This window comes from Hydractinia symbiolongicarpus, chromosome 6 (assembly GCF_029227915.1).
Source record: "Hydractinia symbiolongicarpus strain clone_291-10 chromosome 6, HSymV2.1, whole genome shotgun sequence".
Taxonomy (NCBI): Eukaryota; Metazoa; Cnidaria; class Hydrozoa; order Anthoathecata; family Hydractiniidae; genus Hydractinia; species Hydractinia symbiolongicarpus.
The window spans coordinates 32,936,533-32,947,972 of NC_079880.1; the positions used below are offsets into that span (position 1 = coordinate 32,936,533).

At 33.5% G+C, this 11,440-nt stretch overlaps 1 long non-coding RNA gene across 2 annotated transcripts; it reads right to left on the bottom strand.

Moving 5' to 3' along the window:
* Positions 1–874: 874 nt before the first annotated feature.
* On the bottom strand, positions 875–2,586 carry LOC130646922 (uncharacterized). Of its 2 annotated transcripts, XR_008982791.1 has the most exons (3): positions 2,436–2,551; positions 1,689–1,842; positions 875–1,359 (listed from the first exon to the last, which is right to left on the bottom strand). It is a non-coding gene; the product is annotated as an uncharacterized LOC130646922 (long non-coding RNA). The 2 variants fall into 2 exon arrangements; XR_008982790.1 differs by lacking the exon at positions 875–1,359 and having other exon boundaries at positions 1,572–1,842; positions 2,436–2,586.
* Between the last annotated feature and the right edge of the window lie 8,854 nt (positions 2,587–11,440).

Genomic DNA, 11,440 nt, shown 5'->3' on the forward strand with positions numbered 1-11,440 from the left:
GACAAGCAAATAGGAAAGTATCGCAAATGAAACGAAATTCGCAATGTACGTGGAGCCTTTTTTTCTTTCGCCAGACAGGATGTCTAGTTTCTTACAAATTCGAAGAAAACGTTTGAAAAAACTTTCATTTAAATTTTTCAATCGTCGGAGCTACACTAGTTTTAGTTAAGCCATGGAAGTTCATCGCCAAAAATTTGAACAATTTGCCCAGCGTTACACAGGCACTGGTAAAAGACCAACGAGTGGCACAATAACAAGAGAATTCGAGAAGAAAATTTCCCAGAACTTAAAAAGCAATGAGTCGGACAGTAAAAAGGGTACAGAAGCACGTCGCTTCAGATTATTGACCCAGAAGTTTAAGCTGATGAACTGCGAAGAGCTGGGAATGGTGGATATTTTGATTGTGCCTTCACAAGAAGCTGTAAGTGAAGTGATTTCAAATTTTTAGTTCGATGTTCAACAATGTAAGTAATTATTATAACCGTTACTTTTTTCAGAAAAACCATACAAGTAATCAATCGATACCTGAAGGTTACTTAAGAGTGGCATACGTAGATGAATTCTTTGACATCATACCCTCAATTCACTGTAATGAATTAAAACACGCTGGTGTGAAAAAGACATTCAAAAAGGTATTAGTGTTTTCTTATCAGAATTAATAACTATATTTACATAAAAAATTGTACTCAAGACAAAATATAAAGATTGATACAAATAACTACTCAATTCGTATTTTTCCTACTAAGGTTTCAAGTTCATTTTGGGGTATCCCAAGATCGGCTATTGAAGAGTATATCAATCTTTGCGAAACTTGCCACTTAAAACAGCCACAGAAGACTGTACCGCCAATCAAGCCTATTATATCAAATGGCTTCATGAAACGCTTCCAAGTAAGTTCACACACAACTGAACTAAAATATTCAGAATTTGTAAAAAAATCAGTAGATTATCTTATCGAAGCTTGGCCAGGGGAGATTCAGGTGGTTCGTGGTCGTCCTCGCCATCCACAGAGTCAAGGCATGATAGAACAGGCTCATATCAATGTGGAGCATAAAATATCAGTCATGATAGCTGAGTGTGCCAGTGAAACTAAACCTTGGAGCTCGTGGTTGCCACAAATATGTTGTAGGTTGATAACAATAGTTCCGAAATGCAGATCGAATTGTCGTTACTTATTTTTCATTTTTTTAATAGATGTCATCAACACACAACAACACAGCGCTACAGGATTTACTCCGTATGAGCTGGTATTTCGACAGCCACCATCAACCACAATCATACCGACTGTTTCAAAACAGTTGAAGGTTATCACTGATTCGAACTTTGATAATGATGAAGACATCGACTTTTTCTCCATACCTGTTAAAGAACAAATGAATTACAAACGTCATGCTGAACAGCCACACGATGGTATGTACTTTTTCTTCAAATGAACTGAAATTAAAATTGACGTTTTATTATGAATTTTGTGTTTAATCTTTGTTGTGAATCAATTGTGTAGGCGAAGAGAATACGAATTCGAAGAACGTCACAAATGAAGCACATGTTATTGAAGACGATTGCAAAACTGGTTGTAAGTACTGACACGTTTTTAAAAAAAAAATATAAAAACTTACAAGTGGACCTTCATATTAATGAAAAATAATCAATTTTCAAAGAAGAAACATATAGTACATAAAAATATTTACCATGAAAACCATCAACATGGTGCTTTTCCATTCACAAGACAATAAGAAATAGTAACGTCCATACTCAGTTTTTTTATATTTATATTAATAGTTCTTGCATATATTACAGCATTGTCAACACTCCAACGACATTGGACTCCACGAACAACAGCTTCTAAAAAGTTAAAAAAAAACGAGAGAGGAGATGGTTCAACGGTTTGAGAAAAACCATTGTTTGAATATATTCTGGCTGATATTGTGAATATATACAGCACGTTTTATGTTCGGTTTAGACATAGATTTTTTCAATATGCTAAGGCTGAATCTAGCTTGGCTACCCCAGACCTTTGTTTATATTCATATTATGTTCTTTAACATGGTTTTATCATTTATCAAAAAGGTGAAGCAGAGAAAATTATCGTACTATAAAGCAGAGAAAATTATCGTACTATACACTCTTTTTATAAGAAAACATTTTATCAGAACAACGAAGAATTAACATAAAATAACGAGTGTGAAACCCTTTTTAGTTCATATTTTTATTGTAAATACTGCTTTATATCGAGAAGAAATGTATCTTTGACTAATGTTTCATGCTAGCTACATTACCCCATACCTAATTTGCGCGAAAAACTTAGCTATATTAAACATCCTCTAGAAGATTTTTTATCAGATTCAAAACCTTCATTTTTATCAGATTACCACGTTCACAGCTTTGAAATTAGTTCTTTGGAATAACAGGTGTTTAAAACGATAAAATAAACTTACCCACGTACATAAAGATTCGTCAATGTTTCATTTACAAAAGTCGGAAGGAAATGCCAATCACAGCCTGCCTGCCATTATATCAGCGTTCATAAACCGGTCACCACGCCATAATTAGGGCTAAAAAAACATAATCGGACCATGCGTACATAATCCGGCTGTCCCGGTTCTAAACGGGCCGTTTTCGCAATCTGGGCAGAACAATGCTAGCTAACAAACATGTCTCGCATCAATAATATCATCAAAACTTTAAAAAACATAAACAAACCTTACAGAAACCTTTCTATACTTCATTTATATACCATGCCCCTTTTTAAATGCTTTTGTAAAGATTTATTTTGAAGGCAAGAGAAGACAAATGCTTAAAAAGGACAGCCATCTTTTTTGCAAACACAATTTCCGTTACTTTGTGCTAGAACTTCATTTAACAAACCACACAAAACTCGCGGCTTTTCACGACAAAGAAGACATACTTTTTTCGGCAACATCAGAGATTTTTTTCGGCAACATCAAAGGAAAATGACGATATCAACTTTGCCTGTTACAGACACACAAACAGACACACTCTCCGTATTATTATAAGAGACTAGTAGATAAGGCCCGTGGAAAAATCCACTTAGGCAGAAGGACAATGGAAAAGTAGGTTGTTTTAGATTTTTTGCCGACGTCAGCAGTGCAATTACAAAAATATTTGGCGAAATTTAGTTTATTCGTTGCCTGTACTATGCAGATGTTAAAACGCTGACCAAGAAAATGTATATGATCATATCTTTTTGATAAGCAGTTAATGAGACATAAGGGTTTTAACATTTTGCTGATGTCAGCAATGGCCAGTCAAACCCCCCTAATTTTTTTTTTAAAAATTTGTATACCTGCTGCCTTCATTGTATAGGTCTTGAAACGCTTATCAAGAAAATGTATAGGATCGCGTATTTTTGACAAACGGTTGCAGAGATATTTAGGATTTGAAGGTTTTTTGATGACGTCATCAACCCGTCCATTCCGAAACGGATTCGGGAACCCAGGTTTGGGAAAATTACCCAAATTGGTCCTAGTTGGTCCCTAGTTACCCACGCGGTGAAAAATCATTGACGTCACCACCTCGTTTCCAAGTTATTTGGCCTCAAAGTTTTAGGTGCACTGTAATGGCTTCATTAATTTAATATAGGATATTGACGTTAAAGTAGTGTTATTTTCGTCGCGTCGTAACGTCAGAAAATTTAACATATTAGACATGCATTTTTCGGAAACATCAAAGGAAAATGAAGACATCCACTTTGCCTGTCACAGACACACAGACAGACACACCTAGCGTATTATTATAGAGATATACTGCTGTTTGATTTTTAGCTGGACAGGGTAACAACGGGCAGTTTTCGCTGTGTTTCTTTAAACCGAAATTGCAATAAAAGTTTTACGTCTGTACGTACGTATAAACTGTTTTACGTCTATCAGATGTCACGATTAATTTTTGATCTTTCACAGGAACGTTTTCCCTAAAATATTGCAAATATTTTGATTTTTAAATGTTACAAAATTTTCCACAAAGTAAAGTTGTTTTAGCTGCGTAGGATAACAACAGGTTGTTAACTGTCTGTTTGTTTGAACTGAAGTTAGGATAGTTTTTTGAAAATGGGTATTATGCCGAAATGTATGTGCGAAAGTATACCTGTACAAATCACTCAGCCCAGTGTTAACAAAAAGCTGTTACCTGTGTGTCTATTTAACAGAAGTTGCGCTAATCTGTTGTTTGAAATGGTATTAAACCTATATGGATGTGCAACATTGTTTACGTGTACTAAGCGCTCAACCTGGATTGAAATTCACTTTTTAAGTTTTGCCAGAAACATTTTAAAAATATTCGCTAAGAAAGGCACAACATATAAACTGTATTTTTGCAGAAAAGTTATTAATTTAAAAAATATATGGCACCTGTAACATCTTACTGTTGTGTGTGCTTCACATAATTTTATGATAAACTGCATACTTGTACTAAAGCGCACAGTTTACAAAACGTATAAATCGCTCTATACCAGACGTTTAATGCCAGGTGTTATAGTTACTCGTGACTAAACCAGACATTTCAACGCCAGGTCCCCTGCCTAGTTAGTAAAAAGGCTATGTGAGCATATATAAGATACACATGTAAAGTTTTTCATATAGATATATTCATGCCCTGTTGGTCTAATGGCTATGACACTCATGCGAGTGAGAGATCCAGGTTCAAATCCTGGACAGGGCTAGGAAAAACATAATTATCTCGCACCAGGTAAAAGTTTTGCCTTTTTCGTGGACTTCTCTGATTATTTCTATATCTTGACTTTTTAATGTTTTTGTCATTGGAACCAAGTTATCTTTTAATCCCAGATTTATCAAAAAATGATAGTTTTTTTGGCGTTATGACCGATTTAAATACTTGCATTGGCACATAATTCTGCTAACATGATTCACTGTATATATATTGACCTGATATAAATTTGAGACCTTTGTTTAAGCTATTAAATTTGAAATATTTGCAACTCAATATTTTCTATACTTCTGGACTAATATGATACATATCTTAGATATGTTAAGTATGCGTAATCTTTGAGTTGTAGGGGGGAGATTTTCTATTAAGGTGCCTGCCCCTGCCTTGTCGTTCCCTTGCCTTGCCTAACCCTGCCTTGCTGATTCCTCTTCCTGTTTCCTTGCCTGCCTTTACCTACCCATCCTATGCCTTTTCTGGTGCCTGCATACTATGCCCTTGCCTGTAGGACATTGAGATTGTCGTTTTTTTATGCTCACAGACTTAACCACCTCCGTATTCTTTGCATTTAGAATTCTGTTTTTGATGCTTGCAAATACCACTTCCTCTGCATGGCTTGCACGTTGAAGTTATCGTTCTTTTTTATTTTAAGGGTCAATATGGATCTGCAAATCTCATATAGCTTTCATATAGCTCATATTTCATAGTGTTGTCGTCATTATTCTCTTTTAGCCGCAGAACCTGAGAAAAAAACTGCCACTGAGTATGCATTGGCTGTGTCGCCAATGAAAAACAGCAAGAAATCAAACAAAGCATACTTCAATATTGAGTTGGAGACGCAGCATGATGTTAAAAGTGTTCTATGTTTCTCGCCGTCTAAACGTCGATTATTTGAAACAGCAGCAAATGATAGAACTGGGTGTGAAATCAAGAATGTATCTATTAAAGATAACGAAATTGTCTTTGTCTCCGACTACTCGAAATTATGTACGAAGAAGCTATAATTTCCAAAAACCAACATGTACTTCTTCTACTCGATCAGTGAAGTCATTAATCAAGTTCCATTGAATAGCCATGTGAATGTATCAGGAGTATTGGACCTGAACGAGGCAGAATATGTTTCGGTAGGAAATGATGAAGTACAAATCCGCAAAGGATTTTTGATTGATGACACTGGTCACCTTATGGCGTGAATATGCTCAATTGACAAGTGGTAGCACTTACGATTTTTTGTACCTCATAAAAATCAGTTATGGAGGTTTTACTAACTGTTAACAACACATCCTACACAATAAGTGAAAAACAGATAGAAGATTACACATCACCAGAAAGAAATGCACCAACACAACTTCTTCATGCAACAACTGTTGCCATAGCAGTTACTGATAGCCATATGTGTCATTTGACCTGCAACTGCCATACCGCAACAGAAAGAAAGATTGTACAAGTGCCAGAAGTGTTCGAGTGTTAAGTTGCAAGAAATACTACGTAAAAAGTCTACCAAGAAGTTTACTATGTTATGTTATGGCAGCCATTATGCACTTCAATGCCATGAACCTTAATATCAACTGCATTTCCAGCATATTTGGTTGCAGACATGGAGTTCAAGCAGCTTTCATTGCTTCTCTTGGCTACATAAAACAACTTTCATTTTAATCCCTCAACTGGAAATGTAGTGAAATTGATGCCATTATAGAAGGAACCAGTTCTACCTTTATTTTTATCATAATGTTGTGGGGGGAGGGGTTAAGGATACTTAAAACATAAAAAGGGCATTTTTGCCATATTTTTAATTTTCACATCATTGGAAACCTTATAATTCATGAAAGATTTATTAATTCCGCCCAAATTAAAATTTTTAAAAACGGTAGGTAGGGGTAGCAAATAAGACATTGTTCGCCACAGCACAATAGGCATTTCGTCCAGGACACGAAAGGATCTACTGCGAACGTAGTATATAGCGCGTGTAATTTCAAGCCGCCCGCCGCTTCTAGTTTCCATAGTTCTTTTACCTAGGTGGATTTTTTCACGGGATTCTCGACTATATTTAATATTAATAGGTAGGATAGATAGATAGATGTGCATAATTTACATGGCTAGCCTCGCAAATATCAAGGGATATACCCTGTCTATTATTTCCAGGATGGGTTTAAAGGCAAGACAATTTTATAAGAATTGATATAACTTCTTTGTGGACTATTAGCCAAATTCATAGGCCGGAAGAATGGGCGCTAACGTTTTGCTTGTGGGGAAAAAATCCATAATGGGGGGTTTGTTGGACTTCTAAAATGAAGCGAATGGAGTCAAACACCAAACGAGAATGGTATGAATTTGGTAATAAATCAGCCACAGAACTTCACAAAAAAAGATTTAGAAATGCCAAACAAAAATTGGAAACTGCTAGAAATACAATGAACCAAAATATAAATATTCCATCCTCATTAAAAGTACGAAGAACCCTAACGAAATCTAGTTCATACATCTTTTCTAAAAAACGTAACCCTTAAATGTTGCAATACAGAAAAAAATTGAAAAAAGCAAATGCTGAAATTTTAAGACTAAATAAAGAACTTACAGAATCCCAAGAAAAAATCACTAGGTTAAATAAGGAACTTGCAACTATGAAATTTCAAAACAAGCTATTGGTAAATAATAACAAAAAATACGTTCTGATAATATGTCTATTACTTCAAAACAGTATAATTTTTCTAACATTAAAAATACGTCAAATTTTCAATATTTATGTGGGTTCATTTGTTTATTGATATCAGCATGTAAAATTTTAATTTCATCTGTTTTATAAGTATACACTGTAAACGATTTTTCAATTTGGACAGCTACTATATTTTGATTAATTATTTCATTTATTATGGTGGTAGTGTTTGTTTTAGTTTGTGGATATATTTTACTATTTTTTGCTCTTTTTTAATGTCATGTCTTATAATGTTTTCGTTGTTAAGGCTACACCACAATAATCATGATCAGCTAAAGCATTAGCTAATTTTAATGTGTATTTGTATTGGAGTTGCTGGTAGTTTCCCAAAATCAGTTTATACACTTGGTAAACGTGCTGCTCTAAAGGTTTTTCATTTTTGAGTTTTTCCTTTAAAGTTTTCATAATTGAAGTGACATCCCTTTTAAAATAAGATTCACTTGGATCTGCAGCATTAAGAACAACTTTTCCATTTTTCTTTTTTACATTTCCTGACTTAACTTTTATAGCCTTTAACGGAACCATTGGAATAGAGCATTTTTTAGACCGCCGATGCTATTTTTGTAACTGTTGTGTCACAGTCAGTTCCAAAATTTGATTGCCAGTGTCGTGGAAATGTTTTAAAAATAACAAAACTACAAGAACGTGACAACATAAGCCACTTGCACCAACTGGACAACTGGAATGAGCTTTTTGAGGGTACCCCTTTTAAAAAAAAGCACTGCTGGCCTTGCTTCAGTACCATATATATGACTTTTTTACCATTGCTTTTACATATGTACACAAATTATCAACTAAAGTTACTATCTTTCTACTCTGTAACATTCTAATAGCTTTTTCTTGCTGGCCTAAACTACCATATGTTTTCATTTTGCAGTAGTTCTTAAATATATCTTCATTGATAAGTGGTAGATTCTCATCTTTTTTACACCACTTAGTTGTAGTTGCAGGAATATCTGTGGGATCTAAGCTACAACTAAACTTGTAATTTTTATTTGCTTTGTCTTCTAGACGTTTTACTAAACGAGGATATCGCATAAACTTTCTAATTTTATCTGGAGTTCTTGAACATTACCTGCGGCACACTGACCTATATTTTTTAGCCATTGTGAACATTCTTCACGGCTGTAATTGCTAACATCCTTTGTATTGTCCATGTTTATAAACTTAATTAATTGATATCATAAACAAACTATATATACTATTGCAATATACAACGTTATTCTTCGATTTATTGTTATTTATCTAGCCAAGTACACCAAAACAATCGCTGCCATTATGATTTTTTTCCCTACAAGTGAATTCAGACGAACTTGACCGCGCCGTATGAATTTGACTAATGTCACATCATCACCAGATCAGAAAACTAATAAGACAAATACGCTACACTTAAATAGAAAAAAAAATGTTAAAAAATTGTAAATAATTATTTCATTCTCTATAGATACTTAAAAAATTATAAAATTATTATATAATGTTCTTCCAAATGAAAGATTGTAATTTTATCTTGTCTTCTTTATTCAATAATAGCCTATTATATTTTTAATGATTATGTCTTCCTTAAATTTCCTTCTCTTAATACCGTCGCCGCTCGTTATCTCGACTACCCGCATATCGACCTATTTCACGATCGACGCTCCCTATCTCGACTATCCACTATCTCGATCTTTCGTTATCTCGATCTTTTTCACCAATTCCGTGGAAGGTCGAGATAACGAGCCTCAACTGTAATTGTTTACATAAATTAAATTTCCTTCAAGGAGATGAAACCGGTTGCTTCGCATTTCTCAATGCTGGAAAATATTGCGCATGAAAAATAATTTCCTCGAAGTTGAAGTTTCGTTATCAATATTTTCCAACCTGTTTGATCGGGTTTGTGTTCACGTATTTGCGAAAATTGCTTCGCCCCCTCATCATAAATGTTTTAACGTTAAATCTGCCCTTAAAAAGCCGTATTTATTTATGTATTCATTTATTTATTGATTATTTTTTTGTTTTACGTCTCCTTGTAAAGTTTTTCTCTTCACTTTTTTGTATATATTTCTGTTTTAATTTTTGTTTTCACTTACATGTGATGGGAATACATCTTTTTTTGCGTTGTGCTTATTTTCAAAAGAACAATATTTTCAACACTAACTCATGAAATAAAATTCGCATGAATAGAACAATAAAAATAAATGAAACAAAAAACAATATCATTGGTTGACACCATTTCGTTATTATTTTTTTCCCAAAGTTTTGTTTGTTTGCTTCTCTAATTTTATACATTGTGTGTCAACAAAGTAGAATGAAAAGAAGAAGAACAAGAAGAACAAGAGAAAGAAAAAGAACAAGAAGAACAAGGAAAGCAAGAAGAACAAAAAGAACAAAAAGAACAAGAAGAGCAAGAAGAACAAGAAGAACAAAAAGAACAAGAAGAACAAGGAGAACAAGAAGAACAAGAAGAACAAGAAGAACAAGAAGAACAAGAAGAACAAGAAGAACAAGAAGAACAAGAAGAACAAGAAGAACAAGAAGAACAAGAAGATCAACAAGAACAAGAAGAACAAGAAGAACAAGAAGAACAAGAAGAACAAGAAGAACAAGAAGAACAAGAAGAACAAGAAGAACAAGAAGATCAACAAGAACAAGAAGAACAAGAAGAACAAGAAGAACAAGAAGAACAAGAAGAACAAGAAGAACAAGAAGAACAAGAAGAACAAGAAGAACAAGAAGATCAACAAGAACAAGAAGAAGATCAACAAGAACAACAAGAACAAGAGGAACAAAAAGAAAAAGAAAAAAAACAAGATTAAGACAAGATCAAGACAAGAAAGAAAAGAAAGATAAATCAAAACATAAATGAATGGAAATGCATTAGGAATCTTTTGAAGAAAGGTTTCGTTTATTCGGGACCTGAAACGTATGGTTTTTGCGAAGAGTGGAATGTGAACAAAAATTCAAGAGTAAATGCAATATTACCGTTAAGAACAAGATTTTATTGGTGGGGTGTTCCAACACTGCTTAATTTTCGAAGTTTTGTACTGAGTTTAAAAACCATTAAAACTAAAAAAAATTAATAAAAATTATAGGGCCGAATAGACGAAACAGTTTTGTAGATCAAATTTCGAAAATATTATTTGACGAAATATTGTTAAAAAAATACACGCAAAAAATTTTTGGTCAATAATTATTCAATTTTTAAATTTATATAATATTTTTGTATACATACACTATACAAAAAACAATCTGAATTTAATTTATCATAACATCGGGAAAACAATTTTGTGCTCTTTAATCTTTTCAAGCAGTTTCCTTCTGTTCATAAAAGAAAAGTTAGAAAAAAAGAACTGTATGGGTGAAAGATTGGCTCCATCACAGAAGGGGAGCGTATAATACAGTTCTGAACGAATTAAAATTGACGGATTTTGAGAACTACCGAAGCTATTTAAGAATGAACACGGATATTTTCAGGTAATTTTGCATATCAAGGGTATATCACTGTGACAGTATTTTAGAAACTCATTGACATCGTTAGGCCCAAGATTCAAAAACAGCGAACAATGTTGCGATATCCAATTTCACCTTCACTACTATTAGCTTAAGTCACACGTAATTAATTAATTAATCTAGTACAATTAATGTGTTCAATAAATTAATCTGTAGTGTGATCACGGGAGTTTTTAAATAATTAATTTTCATCTGATGAACCCATGTAATGAATGAACAAGATTCATTACATGAAGTAACTAATCTGAATTTTCTATTAAATTGAATAAAGAAATAGTTCGCTGAAGTCACACAGATTAATCATTTTCAGATTCATTATACATGTGTTGTGAATTTACCGTAATTTCCCAGAATAATCTGATTTAGATTATTAATTAATCAGACTTATTAATTAATTCGGTCGTGTGACTTAGGCTATTTACTCTTTTTTACGTGCATAAAGACATTTGAAATGAATGAAAATGCTGAGTGTAAGTTTCGAAAAAAAGTGAGCAGCTTGTGATTTCCTTTGAAATATTATTGTTCTGACGAAAAATCGGTCAAATAAAAACAAACCATTTT